This window comes from Cetorhinus maximus, chromosome 22 (genome assembly GCF_964194155.1).
Source record: "Cetorhinus maximus chromosome 22, sCetMax3.hap1.1, whole genome shotgun sequence".
Classification (NCBI taxonomy): Eukaryota; Metazoa; Chordata; class Chondrichthyes; order Lamniformes; family Cetorhinidae; genus Cetorhinus; species Cetorhinus maximus.
Genome location: NC_135900.1, coordinates 41,686,053 through 41,705,274, shown reverse-complemented (window position 1 = coordinate 41,705,274; position 19,222 = coordinate 41,686,053). Strand labels below are relative to the sequence as shown.

General features: G+C 40.9%; 1 protein-coding gene across 9 annotated transcripts in view; it reads right to left on the bottom strand.

The window, feature by feature from the left end:
• The window catches only part of chrm2a (cholinergic receptor, muscarinic 2a), an 82,778-nt gene that overhangs the window by 50,692 nt on the left and 12,864 nt on the right, over positions 1 to 19,222 (bottom strand). For 3 of the 9 annotated variants that reach the window (XM_078568161.1, XM_078568162.1, XM_078568166.1), the window contains 2 exons: positions 16,993 to 17,085; positions 14,812 to 14,946 (listed from right to left, as the gene is read on the bottom strand). The exons of 3 other annotated variants lie outside the window; for them this stretch is intronic. The gene's annotated coding sequence lies outside the window, so the exon portion shown is untranslated. Of the gene's footprint in view, positions 1 to 14,466; positions 14,947 to 16,992; positions 17,086 to 19,222 lie in introns of those variants that run through there. 3 more of the 9 variants (XM_078568164.1, XM_078568168.1, XR_013580214.1) reach the window with 2 other exon arrangements.

Genomic DNA, 19,222 nt, shown 5'->3' with positions numbered 1-19,222 from the left:
TGGACTGATAACATAGTCCTGTTGTTCCTTGGGTGCTGAACACAACTGCAGTACAATGAATTAACCTAGAAAGTGAGTCAGGTTATTTGAATAAATTCTCACAATCTTACATGAAGAAAAGTAACAAAATCACCCAGAATTCTTGTTCCTCAACACCAGAGCAACACAAAGGCTCCATTTTGATAGTTAAATAACTACAGCAATCTATCTATCTAGCCTGTAATACAAAGATTGATCATTTGAATTGAGCACCAGAGTGCTTCCATTGCGTTTAGCATCACTTCATAAGAGCAGGAGTTAAGGTTAGTGAGATGGTGGGAAAGACACACAGACCTTTACATAAAGACTGAGCAGATGATTAACTCATAAATACAGTTTGAAATGTTTATAGAGTTCTCTCCTATCTATATTGCAATGTTAGGCAGGAAGGAAGATTAGTCTCTACTGGGCAGGTAGCAACTTTAATTAGTTACTTAATCATATGTAATGCTCATTTGCATACCATTTTTAATTCCAATATATTGGTTCTCCTCCATCATTCTGGGTGATGAATGCCATTTCCAGCATTGAAGAATGAAATTAGGAGTTTGGCTGTTCCTTACAGGCTGTCTTCTTCACCTCGCTGATTTTATGTACAGTAAAGTAAGTCAGAATGCTTATTAAAATCTGATCATTAACATCAGTTGTTTGATTTAAAATGCTAAAGGAAAATAGTAAGGCTGAAAAGTGGACAAGAGAAAAGTAGAGGAAATTCTCCATCTGATTTGAGGGGAAATGTTAAGTATTTAATAAACAATAATCCAGATGGACGTCAGAGAAGCATTTCCTTCTACTCAGCTAGTGAAATAACCAAAAACAGCAATTTCTTCTAAACTTTGATTTTGGATTAAACGTTTGTTATAGGTCAAGTGGCAGCTGTCATTGGGACATTGAATCAGTCTTTTCATTCCGCAGGAATATTGTGACTTTTCTTATTCATGAAAAATATTCTTTGTTTGAAATTAGCTTATTATTGTGATTAGAGATTGGCAGAAACCGCAGTCCATTGTGAACACCTAGCTCATATAATATGTGATTTGTGATGTAATTTAAACATTGAATGCTGTATTATAAGAGTGTAATGACTTTTTCAATATTCATGCAGAACAGGTAGGTAGCTCTACACATTCTGATGAAGTGAGAAATTGAATCCATAGGTTATGTCATGAGTGAAATGACTTTCAGTCCAAATATAAACACTGGAATGTTATTGACGCTAAGAGATCAGCTGCACATTTATTTGCTTTTTGGGGGCAAAATAATTTGGGGGGAGATTGGGCCGTGCCTTTAGTCAGATACTGGTTGTTCACTTCCACGATCTGGTTTCAGATCCAGTACAGATTAATGATGTGAAAATCTCCTGTCTGCTGGGTGTAAAGATCATCTATGGAGTTTATTTGGATAGCTCCACCTAGTAAGAATGCGCATTCATAATAAAATTGCACCAAATCTCAGCACAACATCAGCAATCTCACTTAAACCAGAAGATGCCTGAAGCAGATAAAAGAAACATGTCATATTCATGCAGTGGTGCTGAGGATGAAGAACATGAATGTAACAAAGTAGACGAGGCTATAGCTGGGATTCAACCTTTGTATACCTGACCTTGGAGTATTTCATGCTGACACTGGGTGCTCAAAATAGATAATTTTCCATTTCTTATTAGGTCGGGTACAAAATTCACAAAAGAAAACAGTGGCAAGTTTGTTTCCTAGGTTTGGAATTATGTCTTGGATGACTAATTTCTGTAGAAATAGGGCAATAGTAAAAACGCTATGTTATCTGTCCCTTTAAACATAATTGTCTAAATTGATCCAAGGAATATTACTGAATAATTAGTATTTGAATTTCATGGCACATCTAATTGTGCACATAATTTACAGTTTTCTCAATAATACAGTGAATTCTTAAAGACTGTTTGATAGGGAGTAACATTGACCAGTTAGCTCTAGAACATGGACTAAAATCTAAATTAAACATGAAGGATGGAAGTTTCTTCTTTTCAATTGGGATCTGACTAGGTCTACTATCCATTCACTTTGGGAACTAGAGTTTCAATCTAGCCTGGAACATTTGAACATCTCATATCTTAAAAAGCAATAGCAATCCAAATACTGAATGAATGTATTATTTTCAAACCCACTCCTATCAGTTATGAATCAACAGCACAAAACAACCTGAAAGCAGGGGCCACAAAATTTGGCTCGATAGTACTGCTGGCACCATGCTGAAAAGGGCACTAGCGAGAGTGTGTCATGTAACTTTTCAAGTTTAGTTTGTTGATAGCACAAACCTAAATGGGAATGTGAGTTTTGAGGAGGATGCAAAGAGGCTCAAATGGGATTTAGACAAGCTAAGTGAGTGGGTAAGAACATGGCAGATGGAATATAATGTAGAGAAATATGAAGTTATCCACTTTGGTAGGAAAAACAGAAATGCAGAGCATTTCTTAAATGGTGAGAGATTGGAAAATGTTGATATTCAAAGGGACCTTGGTGTCCTTGTTCATAAGTCACTGAAAGTTAATATGCAAATGCAACAAGCAATCAGGAAGGCAAATGGTATATTGGTCTTTATTGCAAAGGGAGGTTAGTTCCGGAAGGAAAGATGCCTCGCTGCAATTATATAGAGCCTTGGTGAGACCGCACCTGGAGTATTGTGTACAGTTTTGTTCCCCTTACCTAAGAAAGGATATGCTTGCCATAGAAGAAGTGCAACAAAGATTCACCAGACTGATCCCTGGCAAGGCGGGATTGTTTTATGAGGAGGGATTGAGGAAACTTGGCATATATTCTCTAGAGTTTAGAAGAATGAGAGGTAATCTCATTGAAGCATACAAATTTATTCAGGGTTTGACAGGGTAGATGCAGGAAGGATGCTTCCCTTGGCTGGGAGGGTTTTGATCCAGGGGATGCAGTCTCAGATTAAAAGGTAGGCCATTTAGGATTGAGAAGAGGAGGAATTTCTTCACTCAAAAGGTGGTGAATCTTTGGAATTCTCGATCCCAGAAGACCTTGGAGGCTCAGTCATTGAATATGTTCAAGACAGAGATCGATAGGTTTCTAGATATTAAACATGTCAAGGGATATGGGGATAATGCGGGAAAATGGTGTTGAGATGGAAGATCAGCCACGATCTAGTTAAATGGTGGAGCAGGCTCGAGGGGCCAAATGACCTACTCCTGCTCCTATTTCCTATGTTCCTATGTATCAGGAGCATGCAGAGTGGGCAATTGTGACATCATTATGATTTGGTGCATAAATTTCCATTTTGGTCCCTGCAAGACCTGTTAATTCTGTCTTTTAGGCATTTGTTCAACTGCACAGGAGACCCTTGTGCCTTTCATGGTGAGGTTGGTCAGGCAGAAAATCTTGACTATCTGAAAGCAAAAAGGCAGGAGGGGAAATTTGTGATGAGAGAAGGGGGTCAGGGTTGAAAGCAAGAGGTCCATGGTCACGTCATCTCATGCCAGATATCAGAGTGAAAGTGAAGATGTGGAGCACCATCTCCTCCAGAGATCTCAAGAGATGCAGGCATGCCTATCCCTGATCAGTTCTCTGCTCATTCCTGCAGTTATGTGCAACCTTGTCCTGCAAGAGAGAATGTCAGTTAGTGTGTTGCAATGTGTTTGGGTGATGTGCCTACCATAACTGAATAGCTGGTGGTATGTAGAAGGTGCGAGGTGTGGATGTAAGGCTACAAACATTGGTAAGTGTCTGAGGCTGAGGTGGAGCATTTGAATGTTAGGCTTGCATCCTGATTGCTGATGGATGAGTGACGGAGTGCGGTGCATTGAGCAGCGTGAGAAGTTGATAGTGCAGTGGGTAAGAGATGCCATTTGAAGATGCATTCACTGAGCTTGGCCACTCACTTGAGGCCAATGAGCTTTTCTCTGGCACTGCAGCCAGATCCTCAGGGACAGGTTGCAGAAATTCACCTCCCTGGCACCCTGCTCACATTCACTTCACACAGTACGACCTGAGGGCATGCTGGACGCCTTTGTGGAAATGTGTCCTCTCTCTTCTTTTTAACCTCCTGGACTAAGGCCTCCAGCACCATATCAGAGTACCTGGGGGCTTTCTCTCTGGCCTATTGTTCTACTACTAATCTTGTTCCTTCTACTTTTTCTAGCTTTTTTGAGACTCTTCCACGAGTTGCTGCAGTCTGAGTGTACCTCGCCTTTAAGAGGGGTAGAATGCCTTCAAAAGGTGCAGGCTTGTTGGACATTATGCTAGCCACATACACACCCAGACCCCTGCTGAGCACGTTGCAATCTGGGCTCCACACTTAGAATCATGTTGATGGGCAGGCAGCACAAAGTTTGTGATTCTCATGCCCGCAAATAGGCTTAATTGACTATTACCCTCTGTCAGGAAGATATAATAATTTTCATAATGTTATTGGAATTTATTGTAGAGTAATAGTGGGGTCTGTGTCTATGTTTGTGTGTGTGTGTGTGTGAATTAAAGGCAGCTGATCTGTAGGCTTTGATGTAACAGAAGATAAGCTAGGTTTGAAATGTTAAGTAGGTAAACATAGGTGTAAAGGGAACATTTGCATTTTTAAATAGACCAGACTAGGTTGATTTCAAAGGAGGGGTGAAATGTTTCACCTAGCCAGGAGAAATTGAGAAACAATGTGTTTATTTTCCCCAAAGATTACTAGTAAAATTCGTACTATGATAGATTTTATTATTAGAGAGGTAGAAGTCCAAAGACATGGCGAAACAATGGGAATTTGCATTCAAAGGGGAAAATATGTATAAAGGAGAGAAGGCTGTGTGCAAGGGAAGACATTCTAAGATCTAAAACAAGTGTGAAAAAGCTTCCAGCATCAAAGCCTCAAGCTGCTGTCTACAAAGAACTGAAGTTAAGAAAACTCACTTTGAATTGGATTGTTCAGGGTATCTTGTCTTTGCCTGGGTCTTTTAAAATCTATGTGTCTTACTGTTGCCTTAATGAAAGTGCAACTGAGTGTTAGATTAAGTAGAGGATTTAAAAGTTATCATCATAGTAATTTGTAAATCTATGTATGTGCTTAAAATCGTTTCTTCTATTAATAAAGGTTTAATTTAGTTTTGTAAGAAACCTATAAGCCTCGATGGTCCTATTACTACTGAATTCAAGGCACGCATCTCAAAATTTATTTTAATTGCAAAACAGTTGTGGTAATTGTTTCAAGTTCCCCTTTGGGATTTGAGCAGCTCAGCATTTACTATCGACTGTGCCATAACACCTCAGAAAGTTTAGAGAGGTTTAAAGAACATTAAATACATTCAATGAAAAAATTGACACTGGTCCAGTTAGAAGCATATTTTTGAAGAATATTTAATGTATGTTATTGAAACAGATTAATGGTGGCATAGCATTCATTACTTTGCAAAAGCAATAATTTAGGAAAATTGTCCACTGCATTGTTAAGGGTTCTTTTATGTAACCAGAATATAGTCTCCTTTTATAAACAGAAAGGCAGTGAGGTGCTTAGAATCATATTTTTTTGAGATGTTGGAATTAGTAAAATGATTTTTATTTATCTAGAACATTCAATATCATTTAAAAAATCCTAAGGCACTTTACAAGAGCATTAGAAACTAAATATGAAACAGAGCCACATAAGTAGATATTAGGACTGATTGTTAATTATATATTAATTAAGCATTTAATTGTACTCAAGTGATGGGCATTAACTGAGAATTCACTTGTGCTCCTATATAGGAGCAGGCAGAAACTGTGGTTGTTTGGTTTGGAGTTTTGGATTAAGTCAAGTTTACAGATGGTAGAATGCAGTAAGCCAGCAAGGACTGCATTGGAATAGTCAAATCTCAAGTTAACAAAAGCATGGATGAGGGTTTCAGCAGCAGATGTGCTGTGGCAGGAGTGCAGTCCGGTGATGTTATGGAGGTAGAAATAGCTGGTCTTAGTGTTGGCCCGGATATGGGGTCAGAAGCTCATCTCGGGATCAAATATGACACTAAAGTTGTAAACAGTCCGGTTCAGCCTCAGGAAGTTGCCAGGGAGAGGGATGGAGTTGGTAGCTAGGGAACAGAGTTTATAGCAGGGACTGAAGACAATGTCTTTGATCCTCCAAATATTTAGTTGGAGGAAACAACTGTTGATTGAGTATTGGATGTGGGACAAGGAGTGATCATTTAGAGACAGTGGAGGGATTGAGAGAGATGATGGTGAGATAGAACTGGGCGTGGTCAGCGTACATATGGGGCAGAGTTTTTAGCTCAGCATGAGGGCGCATGCCCGACCTGATCAGATGTGAAATCGCGCAAGATGACGGTGGGCGTGTGTCTCGACATCATCCCGCGCTCAGGCGATAATTCGGTCAGCGGGTGCGCACAAAAGTCAGAAGCTCGCACGCTGACAATAAAGAGGCCAATTAAGGTAATTAAAGGTGCAATTGTCTCCAATTTTTTGTGGTCTGTCCAACTGTACGGTTGGCGGACGGGCGAATCAGCCAGGCAGACTTTGCATCTTTCATGAAATCTCATCCAAGGGCGGGATGAGGTTTCCATTATTAAATGTAAGAAAAATAAAAAACTATGGACTGCACTTTTATCATGTTTATGTTCAGGTGACTGATTGTGATGCTTGCACATTTTTGTCCTGATTTTAAAAACTTTATTTCATGCTTTTCAGGTCTTCAGGTCCCTGAGGCAGCTCTCTGCCTTCAGGGATCTTTCTCAGCACTGGCCTGCCCAGCATTGACGTCAGCATCCACCCTCTTCCCATCCCAACCCTGGCAATGCTCAGCTCCTCAGCGCGCGTTTCATGCTGGCTGGTCATTAAATGGCCAACAAGCGTGAAATCGCGGTTGGGGGCCGATCGCGGTCGGTGGTCCATTCTCCGGCCGATCCCAGGCCCGCCAGTCACGCTCGCCGCTGACCTAAAAATTCTGTCATGGAAATTGAAACAATGACGAAGGTGGATTCAACTTTATTTCTTTAAATAATGACAGAGACAATCACTGCCATCCTAATGGATGACTCCCCTGATTTATAGGACAATGTCCTGATATCAAAGAGTTAGGCTTCAACCCCACATTCATCTGTCATACTGATGCTGTCTTCCAAGCAATGCAATCTAAACAGTGGAAATAAACAATAGGTCAGGCAGCATCTGTGGAGAGAGAAAAACAGGGTTACCTTTTCAGGTTAATGTCCTTTCATCAGAATGTTAACTCTGTTTCTCTCTTCATAGACACTGCCAGACCTCCTGAGTATTTCCAGCACTATCGTGTTTTTATTTCCGCTTTCTGGCATCCACTATATTTTGCTTTTTCAATCTACACTAAGTTTTCTGGCAGCAGTTAGCAAAGTAGATTAGTGTCTATATGGTGAGATTTATGTCTATGAAGAGTCTTTGCAAATCCTCTAGGTATATTAAAAGATACTGTACTCTGATATAAGAGCCTGAAAATGTACTATTTAGAACAAAGAGTTGTCATCACTACTGTAATCTAATTAAACAATATAGTCAGAGCACTGACAAGTAGTTTGGCACAAGGAAAAACATAATAGGTTGCAATACATCACCCAGTAATATAGCAAATAAAAAATAATCTCCACAGAAGATAAGATAAATAACGGAAATAACATATCATAAAATTCTATTAGTATTGGACCAAAAAAGGTTTCAAAAGAGTTTTCTGCCCCTTTCTCCTCTCCTTGCCTGAATCAGTGACTCACACTGCATTACAATTGAATGGTATCAACAACCCTTTAAGATCTCACCCAAGTAATCATTCTTGTGAATGTAACTCATTCAACCTTGGAAGGCTTCACAGTTAAACTCAACCTTCTGCAAATTCTCACACATGTACTTTCCAACAGAAGTGACTGGAAAATAACAGGAGCAGAAATTCTACCTGACTTTTCCCCAAAAGCCCTAAGCCTAATCGTGATATTTCTTCTACTGTATGAAAATTAGCTAATTCAACTCAGATTATAGGTAGACCTAGTTCTTTCCTAATCTGTATGATTTACTACCTCAATGGCTTATGCATTTAACCACTAAGGCATTGCTATGCGTGAAAAAATAAGTTTTTATCAGAAGTAATCTCGAAGTTGTAGAGATATCATGTTATCCCGTGTGTGAGCTTTTATGTTTAAGACAGTAGTTGTCTGGACATGACTGCAAGCCTGGCCTGTGGTGAGGAAACCTACACAAGGGAAAAATCTACTTAATCTTGTCCTCACCAATCTACCTGTCACAGGGGCACCTGTCCCTGACAGTGTTTATAGGAGTGACCACTGTACAGTCCTTGTGGAGACAAAAACCCATCTTCAAATTGAGGACACTTTTCCATTGTGTTGTGTGGCACTACCACTGTGCTAAATGATTCAGAACAGATCTAAAAACTCAAAACTGGGCATCCACAAGGCGCTATGCACCTTCAATTTGTAACCACATGGCCCAGCATATCCCTCAGTCTGCCATTACCATCAAGTGGAGTGTAAAAGTTCAATGAGGAGCATAGAAAAGCATGCCAGGGGCAGTGCCAGTCATACCTAAGAAGGAGGCACCAACCTGGGGAAACCACAACACGAGTCTGCATTCATGCTAAACAGTGGAAGCAGCATGCTACAGACAGAGCTAAGTGATCCCACAACCAACAGCTCAATCAAAGCTCCACAGTCTTGACACATTCAGTTGTGGATGATGGTGGGCAATTAAACAGCTAAGGGGAGAAGGAATCTCCATAACATCTCCATGCTCAATAATGACAGAGCCCAGCATGTGAGTGCAAAAAATAAGGCTAAAGCGTTTGCAGCCATCTTCAGTTAGAAGTGCTGAGTGGGTGATCCATCTTGGCCTCCTCCTGAGATTGCCAGCATCACAGAAGTCAGTCTTTACCCAGTTTGATTGACTCCACATGATATCAAGAAATGGCTGCAGGCACTAGATGCAGCAAAAGCTATGGGAGCTGACAACATCTCAGCTTTAGTGCTGAAGATTTGTGCTCCAGAGCTAGGCATGCACCTAGCCAAGCTGTTCTAGTACAGCTACAACACTGGAATCTACCTGACAAAGTGGACAATTGTCCAGGTATGTCCTGTCCACAAAGATCAGGACAAATCCTATGTAACTTACTATCTCCACATCAATCTACTCTCAATCATCATCAAAGTGATGGAAGGTTTCATTGACAATGCTGTCAAGCAACGCTGACTCACCAACAAATTCTCACCTATGCTCATTTGAGTTTGGCCAGGACCACTTGACGCCAGGCCTCATTACAGCCTTGGTTCAAACATGGTCATAAGAGCTGAATTCTGGAGGTGAGGTGAGCCACCAAGACAGCTTTGAGTGTGACATCAAGGAGCCTTCATAAAATTGAAGTAAATGGGGATCAGAGGAAAAACTCTCCACTGACTAGAAACCCATCTTAGAGGCCAAATGTGTCAATCCCAGGACATCACTGCAGGAGTTGCTCAGAGTAGTGTCCTAGGCTGCACCATCTTCATCTGCTTCATCAATAACCTTCCTGTCATCAAAATGTCAGAAGCGGGGATACTTGCTAATGATATTTGTTCCATTTGCAAATGAAGATAATGAAGCAGCCAATGCCTAAATGCAGCAAAACCTGGACAACATTCAGGCTTGGGCTTGTAACAAGTAACATTTGTGGCAAACAAGTGCCAGGCAATAACCACCTCCAACAAGAGAGAATCTAATCATCTCCCCTTGACATTGAAAGGAATTACTGTCACCAAATCTCCCACCATCAATATTTTGGAGGTCACTGTTGACAAGCAAATCAACTGGACCAACCACATAAATACTATGGCCAAAACAGCAGGTGAGAGGTATTTTACAATGAGTGCCTCACCTCTTGACTCCTCAAAGCCTTTCCACTATCTAAAAGGCACAAATCAGGAATGTGATAGAATACTCTCCATTTGTCTGGATGAGTGCAGCTCCAACAACACTCAAGAAGCTTGACACCATTCAGGACAAAGCAGCTGCTTGATTGGCACCCCATCCATCACCTTAGATGTCCACTCCCTCCACCATCGATGCACAGTGGAAGCAGTGTGTACCATCTACAAGATGCACTGCAGCAATTCACCAAGCCTCGTTAGAGAGCATCAAACCCATGACCACTACCATTTAGAAGATCAAGAGTAGCAGGAGCATGGGAACATCACATGCTACATGTTTTTCTCCAAGCCACAAGCTATCATGCTTTAGAAATGTATTGCTGTTTCTTCATCATTGCTGGGTCAAAACCTTAGAACTCCTTACCTAACAGCACTGTGGGAGTACCTTTGTCACACAGTCTGCAGCAGTTCAAGAAGACAGCTCACCAGCATCCTCTCAAGGGCAATTAGGGATGGGCAATAAAAGCTGGTCTGGTCAGCAATGCTACATCTCATGAATGATTAAAACATACAAGTGTTATACACCTGGCTTTTCTTTTTGCAGATGTTGATGAACCTGCTGTCAATTTCCAACATTTTCTGTGTTTATCCTTGATTTGACATTTTTTCTTATTATTTTTTATTTAATTGCTTACAGCAGTTTGGTTATTTCAGGTTTAATATAATTTCTGCCCTAATTATATCCAAAGTTTGTGTTATGCAATAATGCACAAACATAATAGATCACTTCACTAAGACTTTAACAGTGCTTATTATTATAAGGGGAGTGGCTTGACTGAAGTGAGCCTAGGCACCATTTTGATTGAGACATCCATGTACCACAGCTGACCCTTACACTGCAAGCAGAGCTGGAGAACTTTAAGCTCCCGGGCCAGTCATTTAAATTTTTGGGTACTTATATACCAAGACTAGATTTACAATTTTCATGCCAAACAAAAGCAAACATTTTGAACAATTCAAAAATAAAAATAAAGCATTTAAATGTTTTGCTTCTCTTCATCCTATGTTCATTTTTTCCATACTCTTGTATTTTTTTATTATTTTATCTTGTATTTACTTAAGTCTTTGACATTGAAATAGATAAGTTTTTTTTTAAAAGCTGACCTTCACTTAAATTCAACTCCAAAACACTTTCTTTCAGCCAGTTTAGTGCCATTATAAAACAGGTCAACTTTTGACCTGTTATAATTGTCCATCCAGAAATGACTAATGCAAAATGAATAAAGCTAGATACTGCTCTGCCAGTTTTTTCACACCTAGACAGGATAACTAATCCACATAATAAGAGTTAATTGAGATTTCCTACACTGTTGTATAATTCCTTAGTGGTGAGTCTGATATAGCCTTTCCATTATTCACAGACTGCAGTGATTTATAGAACTGTTTGGATGCCTCATTATTTACAATGAAGCAGCCACATTTTAAGTAATCTTTGATTTATATAAACTAACTACAGTAATTATAGTTACCTTATGGGAATAACAACAAATATGCCATAAATATGAATTATGTTTCATGCAAGTATTTTATGAATGACCTGCAGATATACAGTAAAGAAATGAAGAGCCAAAACCAGAAAATATAAAAACATCTGACTCATTGGTTCTACCATTTTAGAGAACTGTCTTTATTGAGGATAAATGGTAACAGCTGGATGCAATTCAACTGCTGTCATCATGGATGTGACAGTGGAAACTAATCTTCTTTTGACATTTTAAAACAAAATATTATCATGCATTTGAAAGTGATAACTGTTCTTTTGATATTTCAGAACAAAAAAAAAACCTAGGGTCTGAGGGGATCATAAGATAGCATTTTCTTCATGGTATTAGTTGAGTGTCATGATTATAGAGACAGACCATTCACAGCCCATGCACTTTTGTGGTCACAATGGCAATATGAGTGAATAGCAACTTAAAGGCCAAAGTCTCAACTTTGGTTGACTTAACTTAGCATCATCAGCAAATTTTCATGGGCAAAAAGCAGAAATCATATTCTAATGATGAGACAAATCTATACTAATGTTCATTTAGTTACTTCCTAAATAGCCTTCTTCAATTTGCTATCAGGTTCTTCCTACCAAGGCTACTATTGCAGTTCACTGTAACCTTGAAATGAAGTTGCTATTCCTAATAATCAAAATGATAAAACTAGCAGATATTCATTCTATTCCAGAGGAATGGAGAGTTTAGAGTGAGATTGTAGGGCTGCAGAAGCTTATGGAGATAGAATGGAGCAAGGACATCAACAATTTAAATACCAGGATCGGAGTTTAAATTTGAAATGTTGGGTGACTGAGTGACAGTAACTCAGGGAGCACAGGGTTGGAAGGAAGTTGAAGTTCATGGAGAGTGGAGACTGGAAGGTTGGCCAGGAGATCATTAGAATTGTCCAGACTGGAGATGTCAAAGGGAAGAGTTGAAGACTTGAAGCAAAATGGGAAAGAACTTAAGAGTAAGTTTACAGCTCCTTCAAAATTAAAATTGTTTGGAGGATTCATTGTTGTAGCATGGGTAATAAAGCTGGCCTGACTACTGTAACCTGAGACTTTTTAATCTTCCATTCTTAGACATTATGGAGCTACTTTGAGCAGTTAATATAAAAAGCAACCTATCCATTCGAGGTTATTGGGCCAGATTACAATTTTTGATAAAATGTCTTTCCTTGATCGCTGGAAAGTGTTTAAACTGGAGCAGGTCATATCTATTAGTACCTATCTAGTTGATTTCGGTGCCAACTGTATTTAGGGCTAATCCTTTTCCATTTGGTTAGATGTATTGTTGTTTCCTTTTTGTGGTCAGAGGTTTCATAGACTGAGGATGCCCAAGGTAACAGTTTCCCTCTTCCTGACATGTTGATGCTTGCACTGGTTGGAGTTGTTAACACTGAGCGGAGACGTGGGGATATGGGATGCCCCTTATCAAAAAAAGCAAAGTCTTTATAAATACCCTGAGAATAACTGGAACTTCTGCGCCGAAATTGATATGTTAGAAATGGCCTCAAATATAACAAATGTCCTGGTTCTTATGAGAAGTGACAGACTTTTTTTTTTAAAGACCGAGCAAATACAGTTATCTTACCTTTTCAAAACGAAATTACCTTTCAGACAAATTGAATTTCAGGGCTGCAAAATGATCCATCCTACTGCGCGAAGGCAGATTAATCGTGGCAGAAGCCAAGGTGCTCAAAGCCCCATCGCGGCAGTTTATTAATGTTATCCGATTGCACTGGTTCTCCAGCGTCGGCAGAGCATGTTAGGTATCTTCCTCTCAATCCGAGGAAGAAGTGACTTAAGGGCATGGAACCGAGCGCTGTGTAATAGCTATCTCTCACTCCCAGGCCCGATGTTGTGGTCCGGAACTACAAATCCAAAATCCGGATCCAAGCTCTTGCGACCAACTGACTCCTGTGCTCATTTCTAGGGCTTTGGGGTCCCGTAGCGTGCAAAGAGCTGTCAGCACAATATAGGTGCTGAGCAACATGCAAGTCATCCATAAAAATTTTGAGGTTATTACTTTTTCATAACATGATTAACACTGGAGCTGATGCATGACTGAAAGGGGTAACCCGATTTAGCACTAACCAGCCATGGATCCCGCACATACAGACTGTGGCCAATTGGGAAAGCTCTGAAATTAACTCTTGTATTGTTACCCATTGTTTAGCGATCAAATAAGAAAGAAATGCTCTAAATATCAGGCGTTTTGAGAAGACTGGATGCAGGGAGAGAGAAGGCGAGCAGTGATGATGCTCAATGCTGACATGATTCATCTTCTGTGTTAGCTACTTTGTTTTGCTAGATATTCTTTACAATCAAACAGAGCCTAAGGCTAAAAAGTGTCACACGCTTTAATATAACAAAGATAAATGGTTGTACAGTCCCCAAATTAGTGCACATAGGCGTCGCTTTAGGAAATTACTGAGCGAACCATTAATCAGTGTACTGTCCCTATTTAAGGCCTTTACATAGAATCTCTGACTCAACCAGCAACCCACATAAAGTTCTCTCTTGGGTGGTCTTCATATAGAATCATAACGCGACTGACTTGGAAACTGCTATGATCCTACACAATTTCACATTTGACATCCCATCCATCAATTAGTACAAACAGAAACATTAACATGGTTAACACATGGATACATCAAGATGCACTTCGATGCACATCCAAATGTCAATGATAGCTCGTTAACGAAGCCGGACTTGAAATTGAGCCGTGATATAATAAAGCTGCACACTTTAGTCTGACCTTCCTCTGACCGTGTTAGTGGCGAGAGTGACCAAGTTAAGTCTAGACACAACCAACATTCATTGTTCTTGTATGACATTGTATTGTCCATTATCTTAATGCAGATACTAACCCATAATACCTTCATTCAATAAGTGGAATGCCATACCAACATGTTCAGCATTCTACGTTCAATTTTAAATGAATTATAACCTCTGCTAAATACCCAGAAGAAAAATTCCGACACGTAATTCCAAACCATTGAATTAACACGTTGGTACAACATAGTCAAATAGTAACGGGGGGCGGGGGTATGTAACTAACAGATTGCACGTATATAGCTGTCATGTACTAATACAAAGGGAGTTTATAAACATGCAAAACCATTCATTCCGACACAACTATACACACTGACGGGTGGATAATTGCGTCTAAAGACAATTAACACAAGGAAATGTATGCATTGTTGAAGTATACTAAGCAATTCTTGATAGTTGCAAGCTGATAAAACTGTACACTCCAACAGGCCAGTAGTCCTGTACTGCCATAGTTAGGATGTTGGCAATACGGAATTGAAGTAGAAAATGCTACAAAGACACACATGGTTCCTCAAAATCTGTAAAGGGAAAAAAGGTTAATGTTTGGGGTGTATACCTCATCCGAATTGTTCGGAGAAATAGCTGCGTCTGAAATAATAGTTTCCTTTAAATATTTTGATGGGTCTGCTGTTTGTTTCCCGCATCTTCTGTATTTATTGCATATTTCAAGTATTGCATTTTGATTGAAAACCTGATACCAAGAAAATGACAAAGAGTAAGTTTTCTGTCTTTCATACATTAAGCACAATAACGATGACATTGGTAAACTAATACGAAAACTTAACAGTCGGTGATATATCCTGCACCAGCTCAATAACAATCACATTTTAGCATATATATGCATCATAACTTAGAACAGATAATACGTGCTGAGGCAGTTTCTTAAAAATGTCTGGCAGCTATTCACACATGTAGGCCGAACGTACGGTTTCCAATGTCCTCTGTACACAGTCAAGTAAGTTAACTGGGGGGATCATTTTACTCGGTAAATCTTTTGTCATGTAAAATGTGCTTTGATGGAAATTTCCTTTCATTCTGTCTGAATTACGAATTTCTTGGCTGCCCACACCCCACAGCGTCTTTACTGCATAGTCCTGCACCACTAGTGGCAAAACACAAGCGCATGTTATAAACAGGCATAATTTGTGCTTGGATTAATCTGATCATAGTTCAAAGGAACTATTCAAATCAAATTAGTGAGACTCACCAGGCAAAATATCTCCTCAATAATATCCTTGAGCTCGACTTTTTTAAAAATGCAAAAACTGAGCTCTATTCTGTTTCATTTTCAAACGATATCCTAATATATGCTAGGGACAATTTATTTCAAATGGCGGTCTGTTTATATTATGGCATTGGAGTCCGAATTTCTTTACGGCAAAATGATCGAACTTCGTGTTCACCGATCAGAAGCGACAGAACAAAAAGGATGAAGGAGGACTATCATTTTGAACAATATGCATCTGCTGTAAAGAAAGTCAGAGTCCAATACTCCAATACCATAATATAAATGAACTGCCAATTGATGTAAATTGAATATATTAGGATGTCGCTTTAAAGTGAAGCGGTCAAGAGTTCAGTTTCAGCATTTTTTAAAAACCAGCTCATGATATTATTGAGATATTTTGCCCAGTGACCTCCATAGGGAGAGCATATATATATATATATATATATACCCCCACCAGGCAACTGTAACTATCTGGGTTGGAGATTCTTAAGCTTAGTGGCAGATCTCTGTCCCTCAAGACACCGGCTAACCAAACACATTTTTAAATCAATGGCATAAACAGCGCCAAGTAAACAATCCCTATCCTAAAAGCCACAGTATAAACGGCACTGACTCAGCTTATACCCTGACATTGAGCAATAAACTGTCTGCAATCTTGCACCAGCAGTATACGCAACTCCAGATAAAACAGGACGTATGCTTAATGAAAATCCGAGTAAATTATATCATTCGATAAATCCGGTCCATCAGTTTAGTTCCCCTGTCAGAGTTCGGGTGTAGCTTGCGCTATTGCTTCTAAACCCACTGGGCGCCTCCTATGGCCTGCGTGCTCTATAGGTGAAGATAAACTCGGAATTCCGAAATTCGTCATTGAAACGTTCAACTTATTTAGCTTTAGCTATCGGGTCCATTTCGGATAAGCTTCATTCTGATAAAACTAGCAAGTCCCTATTTAAGAGATTTCTAAAAAAATATTGCACAGATCTACATTTTCTCTCACTCGTCTTCTTTAGGATTCTGTGGCATACCCCGTCTAGTGCAGAAGTCCTGTAAAAATATACTGTTAATACTGTCATCTCACAGCCCTGAACAAACCTCTTGATCGGTTCCATGTATAGAGTGCATGCTTATAGTCGAAATTCCTTAGCTATAGTACAGAATGCTGTTCATACTGCCAGGCTGCAGTCTGAACTAGAGGAACTACTACCCATTACATGTTTTTGTGTTTAGCGACGTTGCTGCCAACGATAAATTATAAATGTCTTGAGAATGCAGAGGTGAGAGGATCGGTTTAACTGTAGGCGATATTGAATCAGTCACTCTAACACCATCACCGATTTCCCTTCCCATTGAAGTAAAGGGGAGTTAAACATCGGCAGCGCTGTCAACCAGGCTGCAGACTCGCGACCACAAGTTACACACCGTCACGCAATGTCCAAATTGCAGTGAAACATTTAAATGCACTGGTGACGATTCAAGGGGCTCCCTTGGATCACATTGTGTGATTGCCTGCTCCGGATGGTCTCAGGCCACTTCATTCCAAATTCCAGGTCTTTCCTCTGCAGTTATAACAAATCGAGAAGCGGTGCGATATGCAGATCGCTGTGGAAGTCAAGAGCAGTGAGAGTGCATTGGCTAAAATCTTTCACTGCACTTCATTGCTTTAATTGGTTTAATTGCACTAACTTTACAAGCAGCTCTTCATCTCCAGTATAATATCAAAGGCATATACCTTTAGGAGGAGCGCAACACACCATACCCACCCTCTCACTCCTACACTACCCCCCACACCCCTCGCACACCTACACCACCCCCAAACCCCTCTCACTCTGAATGAAACCGGATGGACCACCCGGCATCGACCTAGACACTGGAAATGACAACGGCAATTGCAACCCTGTCGATCCTGCAAAGTTCTCCTTACTAACATCTGGGGGCTAGTGCCAACATTGGGAGAGCTGTCTCACAGACTAGTCAAGCAACAACCTGACATAGTTATCCTCACGGAATCATATCTTACAGGTAATGTCCCAGACACCACCATCAACATCCTTGGGTATGTCCAGTCCCACTGGCAGGGCAGGCCCAGCAGAAGTGGTGGCACAGTGGTATACAGTCGGGAGAGAGTTGCCCTGAGAGTCCTCAACATCGACCCTGGACCCCATGGAGTCTCATGGCATCAGGTCAAACATGGGCAAGGAAACCTCCTGCTGATTACCACATACTGCCCTCCCTCAGCTGATGAATCAGTGCTCCTCCATGTTGAACATCACTTGGAGGAAGCACTGAGGGTGGCAAGGGTGCAGAATGTACTCTGGGTGGGGGACTTCAATGCCCATCACCAAGAGTGGCTCGGTAGTACCACTGAACTGGCCGAGTCCTAATATATATAGCTGCTAGACTGGACCTGCAGCAGGTGGTGAGGGAACCAACAAGAGGGAAAAACATGCTTGACCTCATCCTCACCAACCTGCCTGCTGCAGATGCAACTGTGCATGACAGTATTGGTAAGAGTGACAACCACACAGTCATTGTGGAGAAAAAGTCTCGCATTGACACTGAGGATACCCTCCATCGTGTTGTGTGGCACTACCGCTAAATGGGATAGATTTCGAACACGTCTAGCAACTCAAGGCTGGGCATCCATGTGGCATTGTGAGCCATCAGCAGCAGCAGAATTGTACTCAAACACAATCTATAACCTCATGGCCCGGCATATCCCCCTCTCTACCATTACCATCAAGCCAGGGGATCAACCCTGATTCAATGAAGAGGGGCATGCCAGGAGCAGCACAAGGCATACCTAAAAATGAGGTGTCAGCCTGGTGAAGCTACAACACAGCATAAGCAGCAAGTGATAGAGAGAGCTAAGCAGATCTAAGCTCTGCAGTCCTGCCACATCCAGTCGTGAATGGTGGTGGACAATTAAACAACTCACTGGAGGAGGGTCCACAAATATCCCCATCCTCAATGATGGAGGAGCCCAGCACATCAGTGCAAAAGATAAGGCTGAAGCATTCGCAAGAATCTTCAGCCAGAAGTGCCGAGTGGATGATCCATCTCAGCCTCCTCTGGAGCTCCCCAGCATCACAGATGCCAGTCTTCAGCCAATTTGATTCACTCCATGTGATATCAAGAAATGGCTGAAGGCACTGGATAATGCAAAGGCTATTGGCCCTGACAATATTCCAGCAATAGTACTGAAGACCTGTGCTCCAGAACTTGCCGCGCCCCTAGCCAAGTTGTTCCAGTACAGCTAAAACAATGGCATCTACCCAGTTATGTGGAAAATTGCCCAGGTATGTCCTGTACACAAAAACAGGACAAATCTAACCCGGCCAATTACTGCCCCATCAGTCTGCTCTCGATCATCAGTAAAGTGATGGAAGGCGTCATCAGCAGTGCTATCAAGTGGCACTTGCTTAGCAATAATCTGCTCACTGATGCCCAGTTTGGCCAGGGCCATTCAGCTTCTGACCTCATTACAGCCTTGGTTCAAACATGGACAAAAGAGATGAACTCCCGAGGTGAGGTGAGTATGACTGCCCTTGACATCAAGGCAACATTTAACCAAGTGTGGCATCAAGGAGCCCTAACAAAACTGGGGTCAATGGGAATCAGGAGGAAAACTTTCTGCTGGTTGGGGTCATACCCAGCACAAAGGAAGGTGGTTGTGGTTGTTGGAGGTCAATCATTTCAGTTCCAGGACATCACTGCTGGAGTTCCTCAGGGTGGTGTC